The sequence below is a fragment of the Panthera uncia genome, chromosome X, assembly GCF_023721935.1.
Source record: "Panthera uncia isolate 11264 chromosome X, Puncia_PCG_1.0, whole genome shotgun sequence".
NCBI classification, from domain to species: domain Eukaryota; kingdom Metazoa; phylum Chordata; class Mammalia; order Carnivora; family Felidae; genus Panthera; species Panthera uncia.
This window is the reverse complement of record NC_064817.1, coordinates 59,774,602-59,788,875: the sequence shown is the minus strand read 5'-3', so window position 1 is coordinate 59,788,875 and position 14,274 is coordinate 59,774,602. Positions and strand designations below refer to the sequence as shown.

The 14,274-nt window shown below is 38.1% G+C and overlaps 1 protein-coding gene and 1 non-coding gene across 9 annotated transcripts in view; both read left to right on the top strand.

The window, feature by feature from the left end:
* Window positions 1-14,274, top strand: part of ATRX (ATRX chromatin remodeler) — a 314,554-nt gene that overhangs the window by 50,226 nt on the left and 250,054 nt on the right. The gene's annotated exons all lie outside the window — the stretch shown is intronic.
* LOC125932484 (small nucleolar RNA U13) lies at window positions 3,378-3,482 on the top strand. The gene has a single exon (XR_007460644.1). It is a non-coding gene; the product is annotated as a small nucleolar RNA U13 (small nucleolar RNA).

The following is a 14,274-nucleotide window of genomic DNA, read 5'->3' as shown; positions in this document are numbered from 1 at the left end:
AGGCTATTTGTATTTCTTCTCACATGACCCCCTCCATATTCAAAGGTAGCAACAGCATGTTGAGACTTTCTCATGATTTGTATCTAACTCTTCTGCTTACTTCTTCTGTCAATTCTGCCACCATCTGGAGAATTTTCCCCACTGTTAAGGACTCATGTGATTAGCCAAATCCCTTTTACCCCTCCCTCCAATTTTTTTAATGTTTATTTATTTTTGAGAGAGAAAAACAGAGTGTGAGCAGGGGAGGGGCAGAGAGAGAGGAGACACAGAATCCGAAGTAGGCTCCAGGCTCCAAGCTGTCAGCAAAGAGCCTGATGCAGGGCTAGGACTCACGGACTGTGAGATCATGACCTGAGCCAAACTTGGACGCTTAACTGACTGAGCCACCTAGGTGCCCCCCGCCTCCAATTTTTAAGGCCAGCTGTGTCATTTTATATAGCACAATCATGGAAGTAGCGTTTCCTCACATTCACAGATTCTGGATATTGTGGGGCATGAAATTTTGGGGGGCCATTTGTAGAAATTATGCATACTACAGTATCCCTTCATGATTCTCTGCTAATGATGTATTACTTTGGTGAGTTCCAAATGCTGATAATCTATACTTCTATGTTTTAGATGGTATATTACTATAAGGGAGGGCTTTACATGCCATTCTCTCTTCATTTGATTATATTAGTATGTAGTAATTTCTTTCTTTGCCAAGAATAATTCTATCATTAAACTTTTTTTAATGTTTATTTTTGGGAGAGAGCGAGTGAGCGAGCATGAGTAGGGGAGGGGCAGAGAGAGAGGGAGACACAGGGTCCGAAGCAGGTACCAGGCTCTGAGTTGTCAGCACAGAGCCTGGTGGGGGGCTCAAACCCATGAACTGTGAGATCATGACCTGAGCTAAAGTCAGACACTTAACTGACTGAGCCACCCAGGTGCCCCATCATTATTTATTTCAGTGCTCTTTTGTATCACTGTTGGCCAGTGGGAGCCCCTTCTGTATGGCTTCCGCTGATCTTTTGAAAAGTCCTCATTCTAGAGCACTTCATTACTTTCTGCCCTTATGAGATGTTGAATGTTTACTTTGCATTGTCTTTTTCCTAACCCAAGAATCAGTTATTTCTCCAAGGAGTTCTGGTTCATTTTAATGAGATAATGTGTTTAGAAACCAACATCTGGTTATATGATGTTCTTATTGCCACCAGGACGTCTTTGCTTCCAGGCCCTCTCACAGAGAAAGCGGATATATGTATTCTATTTTCATAAGTTGATTTTGACATTTTTATTTTTTAAATTAATTTTTAAATTCTGATATAATTAACATGCAGTTTTATATTATTTTCAGGTGTACAATATAGTGATTCCACAATTCTTTACATTAAGAGTACTCTTAATCTCCTTTACTTACTTCATCTACCCATCTCTCCTCTGGTAAACACCAGTTTATTCTCTATGTTTAAGAGTCATTTGTTTGTCACTTTTTTTCTTTGTTTTCTTCAGTTCCACATATGAGTGAAATCATATGGTATTTGTCTTTGACTTATTTCGCTTAATACTATACCCTCTAGATCATCCATGTTGTTGCAAATGGTAAGGTTTCATTCTTTTTTATGGCTGAGTAATATTCCATTGTATATACATACCACATTGTCTTTATCCATTCATCTATTGATGGACACTTGGGTTGCTTCCATATATTGGGTATTTTAAATAATACTCTAATAAACATAGGTGTGTGCATATCTTTTCAAGTTAGTGTTTTTATATATTTTTTTGGTAAATACCCAGTAGTGGAATTACTGGAGCATATGGTGATTGTATTATTAATTTTTGAGGAACCTCTATATGGTTTTCCATAGTGGCTGTACCAGTTTCCATTCCCACCAACAGTGCACAAGTGTACCTTGTTCTTCATATCCTAGCAAACACTTGTGGTTTCTCATGTTTTAAATTTCAGCCATTCTGACAGGTGTGAGGTGATATCTCATTGTGGTTTTAATTTGCATTTCCCTGATGATGAATGATGTTGAGCATCTTTTCATGTTGGTCATCTCTGTCTTTGGAAAAATGTATGTTCGTGTCTTCTGCCCATTTTAAAAAATTGGATTATTGTGTAGTTTTTTTTTTTTGGTGTTGATTTGTGTAAGTCCTTTTTTTTTTTTTTAAACTTTTTTTAATGTTGGGGCACCTGGGTGGCTCAATCAGTTAAGCATCTGACTTCAGCTCAGGTCATGATCTTGTGGTTCATGAGTTCGAGCCTCGTGTTGGGCTCTGTGCTGACAACTCAGAGCCTGCAGCCTTCTTTGGATTCTGTGTCTCCCTCTCTCTCTCTCTGCCCCTCCCCCGCTTGTACTCTGTTTCTTTCTCAAAAATAAATAAAACATTAAAAATTTAACACTTTTTAAATGTTTATGTATTTGAGAGAGAGAGAGACAGAGACAGAGAGACAGAGAGAGACAGAGAGAAAGGGAGACAGAATCTGAAGCAGGCTCCAGGCTCTGAGCTGTCAGCACAGAGCCCGATGTGGGGCTCGAACTCATGAGCTGTGAGATCATGACCTGAGGCAAAGTTGGACGTTTAACCGACTGTGCCACCCAGGTGTCCCGAGTTGTGTAAGTTCTTTACATATTTTGTATATTAACCCTTTATTGGATATGTCATTTTCAGATGTCTTCTCCTATTCAGTAGGTTGTCTTTTAGTTTTGTTGATTGTTTTCTTTGCTCTGCAGAAGGATTTTATTTTGATGTAGTCCCAATAGTTTATTTTTGCTTTTGTTTTCTGTGTGATTGTATTACACAGGAAACAAATGCCTCGGAAGACCTCTAGAAAAGTGTTGTTATGGTGGATCTCAGAGAAATTACTGCCTGTGCACTCTTCTAGGATTTTTATAGTTTCAGGTCTCACATTTAGGTCTTTAATCCATTTTGAGTTTATTTCTGTTTATGGTATCAGAAAGTGTTCCAGTTTAATTCTTCTGCATATAGGTGTCCAATTTTCCCATTATCATTTGTTGAAGAGGCTGTTTTTTTTCCCATTGCATATTCTTGCCTACTTTATATGAAAATTAATCAACCATATAATCTTGGATTTATTTTTGGGCTGTCTTGTTCCATTGATCTATGTATTTGTTTTTATGGAAGTACCATACTGTTTTTGATTACTATAGCTTTGTAGCATATCTTGAAATCTGGGGTTGTGATACCTCCAGTTTTGTTCTTCTTTTTCAAGATTGCTTTAGTTATTCAGGGACTTCTGTGGTTCCATACAAATTTTAGGAATGTTCTTTCTAGTTCTATGAAAAATGCTCTTGGTTATTTGACTGGGATTGCATTAAACGTGTAGATTGCTTTGAGTAATATCGACATTTTAATAGTATTTGTTCTGGAACCTTTTGTAGTTCATAAGCATGATGATTGGGTGTTCACACAATTGTGTGGCATGTGCCTCCCCTAAACCTTTGTTACCACCTTGGCACGTTACCCGTCTGGTGTGAACTTGGGGAAAAAAAACAATATTTGTTTCCATTCCATGAGCATGGAATGTTTTTCCATTTCTTTGTGTCCTCTTCAACTTCTTTCATAAGTGTTCTGTAGATTTCAGAGTACAGATCTTTTAACTCTTTGTTTAGGTTTATTCCTAGGTATCTTCTTGTTTTTGGTAAAATTGTCAGTGGGATTATTTTCTTAATCTTTTTTTTTTTGTACTTCATTATTAGTGTGTAGAAATGCAACAGATTTCTGTAGATTGATTTTGTATCCTGAGACTTTAATGAATTCTTATATTAGTTCTAGTAGTTTTTTTTGTTGGAGTCTTTAGGGTTTCCTCTAGAAAGTATCCTATTATCTGCTAATAGTGAAAATTTTACTTCTTCCTAACAGTTTGGGTGCCTTTTCTTTCTTTTTGTTGTCTGATTGCTGTGGCTAAGACTTCTTTTTTTTAATTTTTTAAAATGTTTTTATTTATTTTTGAGACAGAGACAGAACATGAGAAGGGGAGGGGCAGAGAGAGAGGGAGACACAGAATCCAAAGATGGCTCCAGACTCTGAGCTGTCAGCACGGAGCCCGTCGCGGGGCTCGAACTCACAGACTGAGATTGTGACCTGAGCTGAAGTCTGACGTTTAACCAACTGAGCCACCCAGGCACCCTGGCTAGGACGTCTTGTACTATGTTGAATAAAAGTGCAAGGCATCCTTGTCTTATTCCTGACCTTAGGGGAAAAGCTCCCAGTTCTTTCCACAGTTAGCTGCGGGTTTCTCATAAATGGCCTTTGTTATTTTTGAGGTATGTTTCCTCTAAAGCTACTTTGTTGAGGATTTTTGTCATGAATGGATGTTGTACTTTGTCAGACATTTTTTGCATCTTTTGAAATTATCATATTTTTTAATCCTTTCTCTTGTGAATGTGATATATCATGTTAATTGATTTGTGAATATTGAACCACACTTGCATTCCAGGAATAAATCCTGCCTGATCATGGTAAATGAATTTTTAAATGTATTATTGGGATTCAGTTTGCTAATACTTTGTTGAGGGATTTTTGCATCTATGTTCAGTGGGGATATTGGCCTTTAGTTCTTTTTTTTAGTGGTATCTTTATCTGGTTTTGGTATCAGAGTTAACACTGGCCTTATAGAATGAAATTGGAAGCTTGCTTTCTTTTATTTTTTGGAATAGTTTGAGAAGAATAGGTATTAAACTCTTTAAAAATTTTTTTTAATGTTTATTTATTTTTGACAGAGACAGAGTGTGAGCGGGGGAGGGGCAGGGAGAAAGGGAGACAGAATCCGGAGCAGGCTCCAGGCTCTGAGCAAGCTGTCAGCACAGAGGATGATGTGGGGCTCGAACGCACAAACCGCGGCATCATGACCTGAGCCAAAGTTGGACGCTTAACCAACTGAGCCACCCAGGCACCCCATTTTTGATGTTTTTATTTATTTTTGAGACATAGAGAAAGCACGAGCTGGGGAGGGGCAGAGAGAGGGAGACAGGAACCGAAGCAGGCTCCGTGCTGTCAGCAGAGAGCCTGACGCGGGGCTCAAACTTATGAGCGATGAGATCATGACCTGAGCTGAAGTCAGATGCTCAGCTGACTGAGCCACTCAGGTGTCCCTCAAAATTTTTTCTAAAGTTTATTTTGAGAAAGAGAGAAAGTGGGGCTGGGGAAGAGAGAGAGGGAGAGAGAGAATTCCATGCAGGCTCCGAAATGTTAGCACATAGCCCGATGTGGGGCTCTAACTCAAAACTGTGAGTTCATGACCCAAGCCAAAACCAAGAGTCGGCGCTTAACTGAGCTACCTGGGTAACCTGGTATTAAACTCTTTATTGTTTTATTATTATTTTTTAATGTTTATTTATTTTTGACAGAGAGAGAGAGAGAGAAAGTGAGCATGCGTGGGGGAGGGGCAGAGAGAGAGGGAGACACAGACTCCAAAGCAGGCTCTAGGCTCTGAGCTGTCAGCACAGAGCCCAGGGCGGGGCTCGAACTCATGGACCGCAAGATCATGACCTGAGCTGAAGTCAGATGCTCAGCCAACTGAGCCACCCAGGTGCACCTAAACTCTTTAAATGTTTGGTAGAATTCACCTGTGACATCATCTGGTCCTGGACTTTTGTTTGTTGGTTGTGTTTTGAATACTGATTCAACCTTACTGCTGGTAATCAGTCTTCTCAAATTCAGTTTTACTTCTCCTGATTCAATTTTGGGAGGTTATATGTTTCTAGGAATTTATCCATTTCTTCTAGGTTGTACGAATTTGTTGTCATATACTTTTTCATACTATTCTCTTCTAATCCTTTGTATTTCTGTTCAGTTGCTTTTTTATTTCTCCTCTTTTCTAATGTTGAGTTCTCTTTATTTTTTGATGAGTCTGGATAAAGGTTTATCAATTTTGTTAATCTTTTCATACAACCAGCTTATGGTTTCATTGATGTGTTGTATTGTTTTTTTAGTTTCTTTTTTGTTTGTTTCTGCTCTTATTTTTATTTCCTTCCTTTTACCTGTTTTGGGTTTCATTTGTGATTCTTTTTTTTTTTTTTTTTCTTAGCTCCATTAGGTATAAGTTTAGGTTTTTTATTTTAGATTTTTCTTACCTCTTTAAGGTAGGCCTGTTTTGCCATAAACTTTCCTCTTGGAACATCTTTTGCTGCATGTGAAAGATTTTGGACCATTGTGTTTTTATTTTCATTTATTTACATTTGTTTTTATTTCCTCTTTAATTTCTTGGTTGACCTACTTATTGTTTATTAGCATGTTATTTAATCTCCATGTGTTTATGTGTTCTCCAGTTTTTTTTCTTGTGGTTAATTTCTAGTTTCATAGTGTTTGGAAAAGATGCATGGTATGACTTCATCTTTTATTTTTAAGTTTACTTATTTATTTTGAGATAGATAACGCTAGTGAGGGAGGGGCACAGAGAGGAGGAGAGAGAGAACCCTAAGTAGGCTCTGTGCTGATAGTGCAAAACCTGAGACCGGACTTGAACCCACAAACTGAGATCATGACCTGAGCTGAAATCAACAATCAGACATTCAGCTGACTGAGCCACCCAGGCGTCCCCATCTTTTTGATGTTTTTGAAACTTGTTTTGTGGCCTAACACATGATCTGTTGTGTGGGGAATGTTCTATGTGTATATGAAAAGAATCTGTATTCTGTAGTTTTAAGATGGAATGTTCTGAACATACTTGTTAGATTCATGTGGTCCAGTGTGTCCTTCAAAGCCATTGGTTACTTTCTGATTTTATTTTTTGTTTGGATGATCTATCTATTGATGTAAGTTGGGAGTTGAAGTCCCTTACTATTATTGTGTTACTGTCAGTTACCTCCTTTGTTTGTTATTGGCTGCTTTGTGCTTTTGGATGCTATCATGTTGGGTTAATACATATTTGCAATTGTTAACGTTTTCTTGTTGAATTTTTCCCTTCATGATCTTGTTATGTCCTTTTTTGTCTCTTGTTACAGTCTTTGTTTTAAAGTCTATTTTGACATATATAAATATTGCTACCCTAGCTTTCTTTTCCCTTCCATTCATATAATAAATGTTTGCATCCATTCACCTTCAACATGCATGTGTCTTTAGGTCTGAAATGAGTCTCTCGTAGGCAGCACACAGATGGATCTTGCTTTGTTATCCATTTTGTTACCTGATTTCTTTTGATTGGAGCATTTAGTCAATTTATATTCAAAGTAATTATCAATAGGTATGTATTTATTGACATTTTGTTATTTGTTATATGGTTGTTTTTGTCTTTTTTTTTCTCTTGCTCTCTCATTGTTTGCGTCCTTTCATTAGTGATGTGCTTTGATTGCTTTCTTTTTATGTTTTGCGTATCTGTTACCAGCTTTTGATTTGTGGCTATCATTATGTTTATATATAACATCCTCTGCATATAGCAGTCTATATTAAGTTGGTGGTTGCTTAATTTTGAACCACTACTGAAAGCACTGAAGTTTTACTTTTTTCTCCCCACCCCTATGTTTTAGATATATGGTGTCTTATTTTACATCCTTTTGTTTTGTGAATCCTTTGACTGATTTTTATAGATGTACTTAATTTTACTGCTTTTGTGCTTCCTCTTTTTCTTTATCTTACTTGCGATGTAATCTTCCCACTCAGATTATACCCTTTAATATTTTTTGTAAGACTGGTTTAGTGGTGATGAATTCCTTTAATTTTTTGTTGATCTGGAAACTTTATGTTTCCTACTCTGAATGATAGCATTGCTGGTAGAATATTCTTGTTTGCAGGGTTTTTCCTTTCAGCACTTTGATTAAATCATGCCACCTACTTTTGGCCTTCACTGTTTTTGCTGAAAAATCAGCTGATAGCCTTATGGTGTTTCCCTTGAATGTACCTGCTTTCTCCTGTTCATTTTAAAATCCTCTCTTTATCACTACTTTTTGCCATTTTAATTACTGTTTGTCTTGGTATAGACCTTCTTGGGTTGACTTTGGGGGTGCTTTCTGTGCCTTGTGTATCTGGATTTTTGTTCCTTTCCCCACATTTGGTAATTTTTCAGCTATTATTTCTTCAGATAAACTTTCTACCCCATTTTATCTTTCTTCTCTTTCTGGAATCCCTATTATGTAAATGTTATTATGCTTGATGGTGTTCCTGAGTTCCTTTAATCTATTCTCATTTTTCAAATTTTTTACTTTCTTTTGTTCAGCTTGATTGCCTTCTATTACTCTGTCTTCCAGGTCACTAATCCATTTTCTGCATCCTTCAGTGTACTATTTATTCCCTCCTCGTGTATTTTTAATTTCAGTTATTGAGTTTTTCATCTCTGCTTGGTTCTTTATTATTTTTATTTTCTAAGTTTATTTATTTTGAGAGAGAGAGAAAATGAGAATGTGAGCGGGGGAGGGGCAGAGAGGGAGCAAGAGAATCCCAAGCAGGCTTTGTGCTGTTAGTGCAGATATCTCCGATATCTCACGAACTGAGAGATCATGACCTGGGCCAAAATCAAGGGTCAGACGCTTAACCGAACCACCCAGGCACCCCCATTCTTTCTTATATTTTATCTCTTTGTAGAGGGTCTCCTTGAGATCGTCTACTCTTTTCTCAATTCCAGTAAGTATCTCTAGGACCATTTGTTTAAATTCTCTATTAGCCATATTGCTTATCTCCATTTCACTTGCCTCTCTACCTGTCAGGTTTTTTTTTTCATTTAGGGCATATTCTTCTTTCTCCTCATTTTGTCTAACTCTGTGTGTTAGGAAAGTCAATGTATCTTATGCTTGTAAGTAATGGTCTTATAAGGAAGACGTCCTGTAGTTCCGTGTAGTGTGGTGTCCCCTGTTCACCAGAACCTTGAGTTTTGGGGGTGTCTCCTGTATATATGTTGTTTGCACACTATTGTTGTGGTTGAGCCACATTTTTTTTTCAGTGCAGTTAGATGCAAAGCTCCCTTTGCCTCTTATGGGCAGAGTTTGATCCCAGTGTTGTCAGTGCGCCAGTCTGGGAATGGCTCCTGCTATGAGACATTTGCAGGGTACCCTCTGAACTCAACTACAGAGTACTCTCCTTGTGTTGTCCTCTGAGACTTACATCAGTGTGCAGGGCCTGTCATCAGCCAGCTGTCTGCCCTCAGCCCTCTGATGGTGCCACAGTTGAACTGGGCTGTGTGGTTATTTGTCCTTCTCCCCAGGGCATGAGTCACTTTGTATTGGTTCTAGCCACTGTTAGGTCTGCTTGCACAATGCCAGTTTTATGGTGCCACTCTAGGTGGACTCTTGCTGGGGTTGTGTCAAATAGGGCAGATTGGCAGGAAAGGTAGTGGTGTGGGTAGGGTTCGTGGTATTAGCAAGTTATGCACTAATCTGCTCTGGAGAGGACCTGGAGCTACATTGCAGAACTCTTGTGGAGGGCATGGTGTGCTGTTTGCAAGCTAGGTGGAGAGTATTCACTGGTCCCAAGGGTGTTCACTAGTTCCCGAAAGTGTCCGGATATCTGGACTGGGGGTTGGGGAGGAAAATGGTGCCTGCCCATTCTTTTCTTAGAATAGTCTCTGAAAGATCCCTGTGCCTTCTATGCAGGTTCTGAGATTAGTAAATAAATAAATCTCCTTCCTGTATACCTCAGGTGTTTTTTAAACTGCTGGTTCTATGTGATATCTCAGCAGGGTTGTTTGTTATGCTGGCCCTTTTAAGGGCAGGGACTCAGTTTCCTCTTGCCCTCTGGTTTTCCCAGAGCCAAGCCTGCTGATTTTTAAAGTTCAAAGTGTTGAGGCCCACTGGTTATAAAAAGTTACAATGTTAAGTTCCTCACCTTTTCAAGCCAAATGTTACATGGGGGATTTGCCTTTCCAGTGCAGGTCCCCCATGCCTGGGGAGCCTGGTGTGGGTTCTGCTCTTATCCTTTCTCTGTGTTTGCAGTTTCCCTTCTTCCTGCAGTCTCGGGTCACTTTGGTGACCCTGTCTGCATCCTTTCTATCACTTTTGATGTGGCGTATTCTCTATGATTGTGGTGGAGAGTCTGTTTTGGCAGTGTTTGGGTCATTTTCTGTGTTATTTACACTGATGTGGGTGCTATTGAGGTGTATCCATAGGTGGAGGTGAGTTTAGGATCCTCCTACTCTATATCATCTTCTCCCCAAGTTGATATTGATACTTTTAATTGTAATTTGTACCATAGATTTCATTGTAGTCTTCCTCTTTTTATATTTTAATTTCTTTCTGCAACACAGAAATCTGGCCCTGTTATCCTCCATTTTTTATACTCATTTGCTCAGTCCTCATGGTATTCACCTAGTTTCAAATTTGCCAACCATTGTTTAGAATTGTTTAGAATTCTCTTCTACAAATGATGTATATTGTTTGGTGGCAGACTAGCTTATTTGCATAAGCACATTATTTCCCACAGATACCAGTTACACTCTGACCAAAATACTGAAAACAGTTATGTGAAGGAACGGCCAGTGACAAAAAGCAGACATAAATGGGAGGTGAGTTAACACATGGAAGAAGGAAATAGCAATAGTGAATTTCCAATTGTTAAGCCTTTTTTCCTTAAGGAAAGTGCCAGTTAGCTCAATTGGTGTCAGTTAAGACTTGGATAGTAATCTGCATTCTTGTTGGATAAGGTATAAAGAAATTTAGAGACCCTAGCAGCTTTTTTTTTTAATTTTATTTTTTTAATTTACATCCAAATTAGTTAGCATATAGTGCAACAGTAATTTCAGGAGTAGTTTCCTTAATGTCCCTTACCCATTTAGCCCATCTACCCTCCCACAACCCCTCCAGTAACCCTCTGTTTGTTCTCCATATTTAAGAGTCTCTTATGTTTTGTTCCCTCCCTGTTTTTATATTATTTTTGCTTCCCTTCCCTTAAGTTCATCTGTTTTGTATCTTAAAGTCCTCTTATGAGTGAAGTCATATGATTTTTGTCTTTCTCTGACTAATTTCACTTAGTATTATACCCTCCAGTTCCATCCATGTAGTTGCAATTGGCAAGATTTCATTCTTTTTGATTGCTGAAATTTTCTTTATCCATTCATCCATCGATGGACATTTGGGCTGTTTCCATACTTTGGCTATTGTTGATAGTGCTCTTATAAACATGGGGGTGCATGTGTCCCTTTGAAACAGCATATCTGTATCCCTTGGATAAATACCTAGTAGTGCAGTTGCTGGGTCGTAGGGTAGTTCTATTTTTAATTTTTTGAGGAACCTCCATACTGTTTTCTAGAGTGGCTGTACCAGTTTGCATTCCTACCAGCAGTGCAAAAGAGATCCTTTCTCTCCGCATCCTTGCCAACATCTGTTGTTGCCTGAGTTGTTAATGCTAGCCATTCTGACAGGTGTGAGGTGGTATCTCATTGTGCTTTTAAATTTTTTTTAATGTTTATTTATTTTTGAGAGAGAGAAGAATGCGAGTGGGTTAGGGGCAGAGAGAGAGGGAGACACAGAATTCAAAGTAGGCTCCAGACTCTGAGCTGTCAGCACAGACCCCATTGTGGGGCTCGAACTCACAAGCTATGAGATCATGACCTGAGCCGAAGTTGGACGCTCAACCGACTGAGCCACACAGGCGCCCCTCATTGTGCTTTTGATTTGTATTTCTCTGATGGTGAGTGATGTTGAGCATTTTTTCATGTGTCGGTTGGCCATCTGGATGTCTTCTTTGGAGAAGTGTCTATTCATGTCTTTTGCCCATTTCTTCACTGGATTATTTGTTTTTTGGGTGTTGAGTTTGATAAGTTCTTTATAGATTTTGGATACTAATCCTTTATCCAATATGTCATTTGCAAATATCTTCTCCCATTCTGTCGGTTGCCTTTTAGTTTTGCTGATTGTTTCCTTCGCTGTGCAGTAGCTTTTTATTTTGAGGAGGTCCCAATAGTTCATTTTTGCTTTTGTTTCCCTTGCCTCCAGAGACGTGTTGAGTTGCTGCAACCAGGATCAAAGAGTTTTTTGCCTGCTTTTTCCTTGAAGATTTTGATGGCTTCCTGTCTTACATGGAGGTCTTTCATCCATTTTGAGTTTATTTTTGTGTATGGTGTAAGAAAGTGGTCCAGGTTCATTCTTCTGCATGTTGCTGTCCAGTTTTCCCAGCACCACTTGCTGAAGAGACAGACTGTCTTTATTCCATTGGCTATTCCTTCCTGCTTTGTCAAAGATTAGTTGGCCATACGTTTGTGGGTCCATTTCTGGGTTCTCCATTCTGTTCCATTGATCTGAGAGCCTTTTTTATGCCAGACTGTAGCAGCTTTTGTAAAAAGAGGGGAAGGTTCCATTTAGAAGAGAGCTACAGATTGGGAGCTCCAGAAGCTGCAAGAACTCCAACCATGTTTGTGATTGAATTATTCAAGTGCAGCCCAGATTACAGGCAGCTCAGGTAGGGTTAAAAAGAACAGTAGAAAACTTTTAGTTGCTTTTAGTACAGGGTAATCATTTTGGGGTTTGATTTTAGCTAATATCTCCCAATAATAGAAATATCAACTGTCTGGAGGAACATAATGGGATGCAGTGTCTTCACTGTATCTTTCAAAATGAACAGTATGCAATCCAATAGAAGAAGTTCTAAAGTAGAAAGGTAATCATTAGAGACCAGTCTACAGACAACTCAAATGTTGCTATTAGCAGCCAAGAATATTAAAGCAGCTTTTAAACTATGCACAAGCACAAAAAGGCAAATACATTTATGATGAACAGACATATATAGGAAATCTTAGCACAGACATAAAAACTATAAAAACCCATTTTGAAATTATAGAACTAAAAAATATAATTTTGAGCAACAAATCATTGTACTTGACAGAGTAAAGGTAGGAATAGAAGTGTCAGTGAATTTGATGACAGACTAATAGAATTTATCCATCTTAGAATAGAAAACCTTAAAAAATAAAAAGTATACAGAACACTTACTCTTGAAAACCTTTCTCCAATAAAACTGTATAGTTATCTTTTCTGGGGTTTTATTTAAAAATTTTTTTAAAAATATAATTTATTGTTAAATTGGCTTACATACAACACCCAGTGCTCGTCCCAACAAGTGCCCTCCTCAATACCCCATCACCCATTTTCCCTCACCCCCTATCCATCCTCAGTTTCTTCTCTGTATTTAAGAGTCTCTTGTGGTTTGCCTCCCTCCCTCTATGTTAACTATTTTTTCCCTATATAAGGTTTTTGTAAATACACTTTATTAAATTGAAGATGTTTCCCTCTATTCCTAGTTTTCTGACAGTTTTTTAAAGTGACATTTATATTCAGAAAATTATAGATTCACGTGCAATGTTTTTTGCAGTTTTAACAACTAATACATAGCCCTTGTATACACTTTGCCCACTGCCCCCATAATGGTAATATTTTACCAAACTATATTATTATAATCAAGCTATTGATATCTATCAGTCTGATTCATATTTCCTCAGTTTTCCTTGTACTTGTGTGGGTTTATTAAGTTTTGTACAATTCTGTTACTTGGATTAATTCACAATCTCCCCCCCAACCCCCGCCACAGTTGTGTATCCACCCTCACAGATTACTCATCTTGTCCTTTCATAATCATGCTAACCTCTCTAGCCTGACTCCTACCTATGTTTAATTCCTGGCAATTACTAATCTGTCCTCCATTTCAAAACATGTTACATAAATGGAATCCTATGTATATATACGTTGGGATTCAGTTTTTTCACTTAGCCTAATTCCCTAGAGATTCATCTGCATTGTAGCATTATCTGTAGTTGTTTCCTTTTTATTGCAGTGTAGTGATGTTTCATGGTATGGATGTACTACAGTTTGCTTAACCATTCACCTGTTAAAGGACATCTGGGCTGATTCCATATTTGAGCTATTACAAATATAACTGCTGGTGAACATTTGTGTGAACATACATTTTCACATCTCCAGGATAAATGCCTGAGAGTGCAATTTGTTCGTCATATGATGATTACATGTTTAAGACACTCCTAAACTATAAACTGTTTTCCAGAGGGGCCACACCATTTTAATAGTGCCAAAGCAATGTATGAGTGATCCAGTTTCTCTGCATCCACACCAGCATTTGGAGTTACCTCTAGTTTCTTTTTAATTTTATATATGCTGGTCGAGATTTAGTGATATGTTGTTGTGGGTGAAACCACATAAAAAACATTTCCTTAATGACTAATAACACTTTTAACAGTTATTGAGATATAATTTATATACCATAAAATTCACCCATTTAAAGTATACAATTTAGCAGTTTTAGTATTTCACAGATATGTGTAACCGTCACCACAGTCAATTTTATAGCATTTGTATCACCTCAAAAGAAACGCCCCCCCCCCCCCCCCCCCCC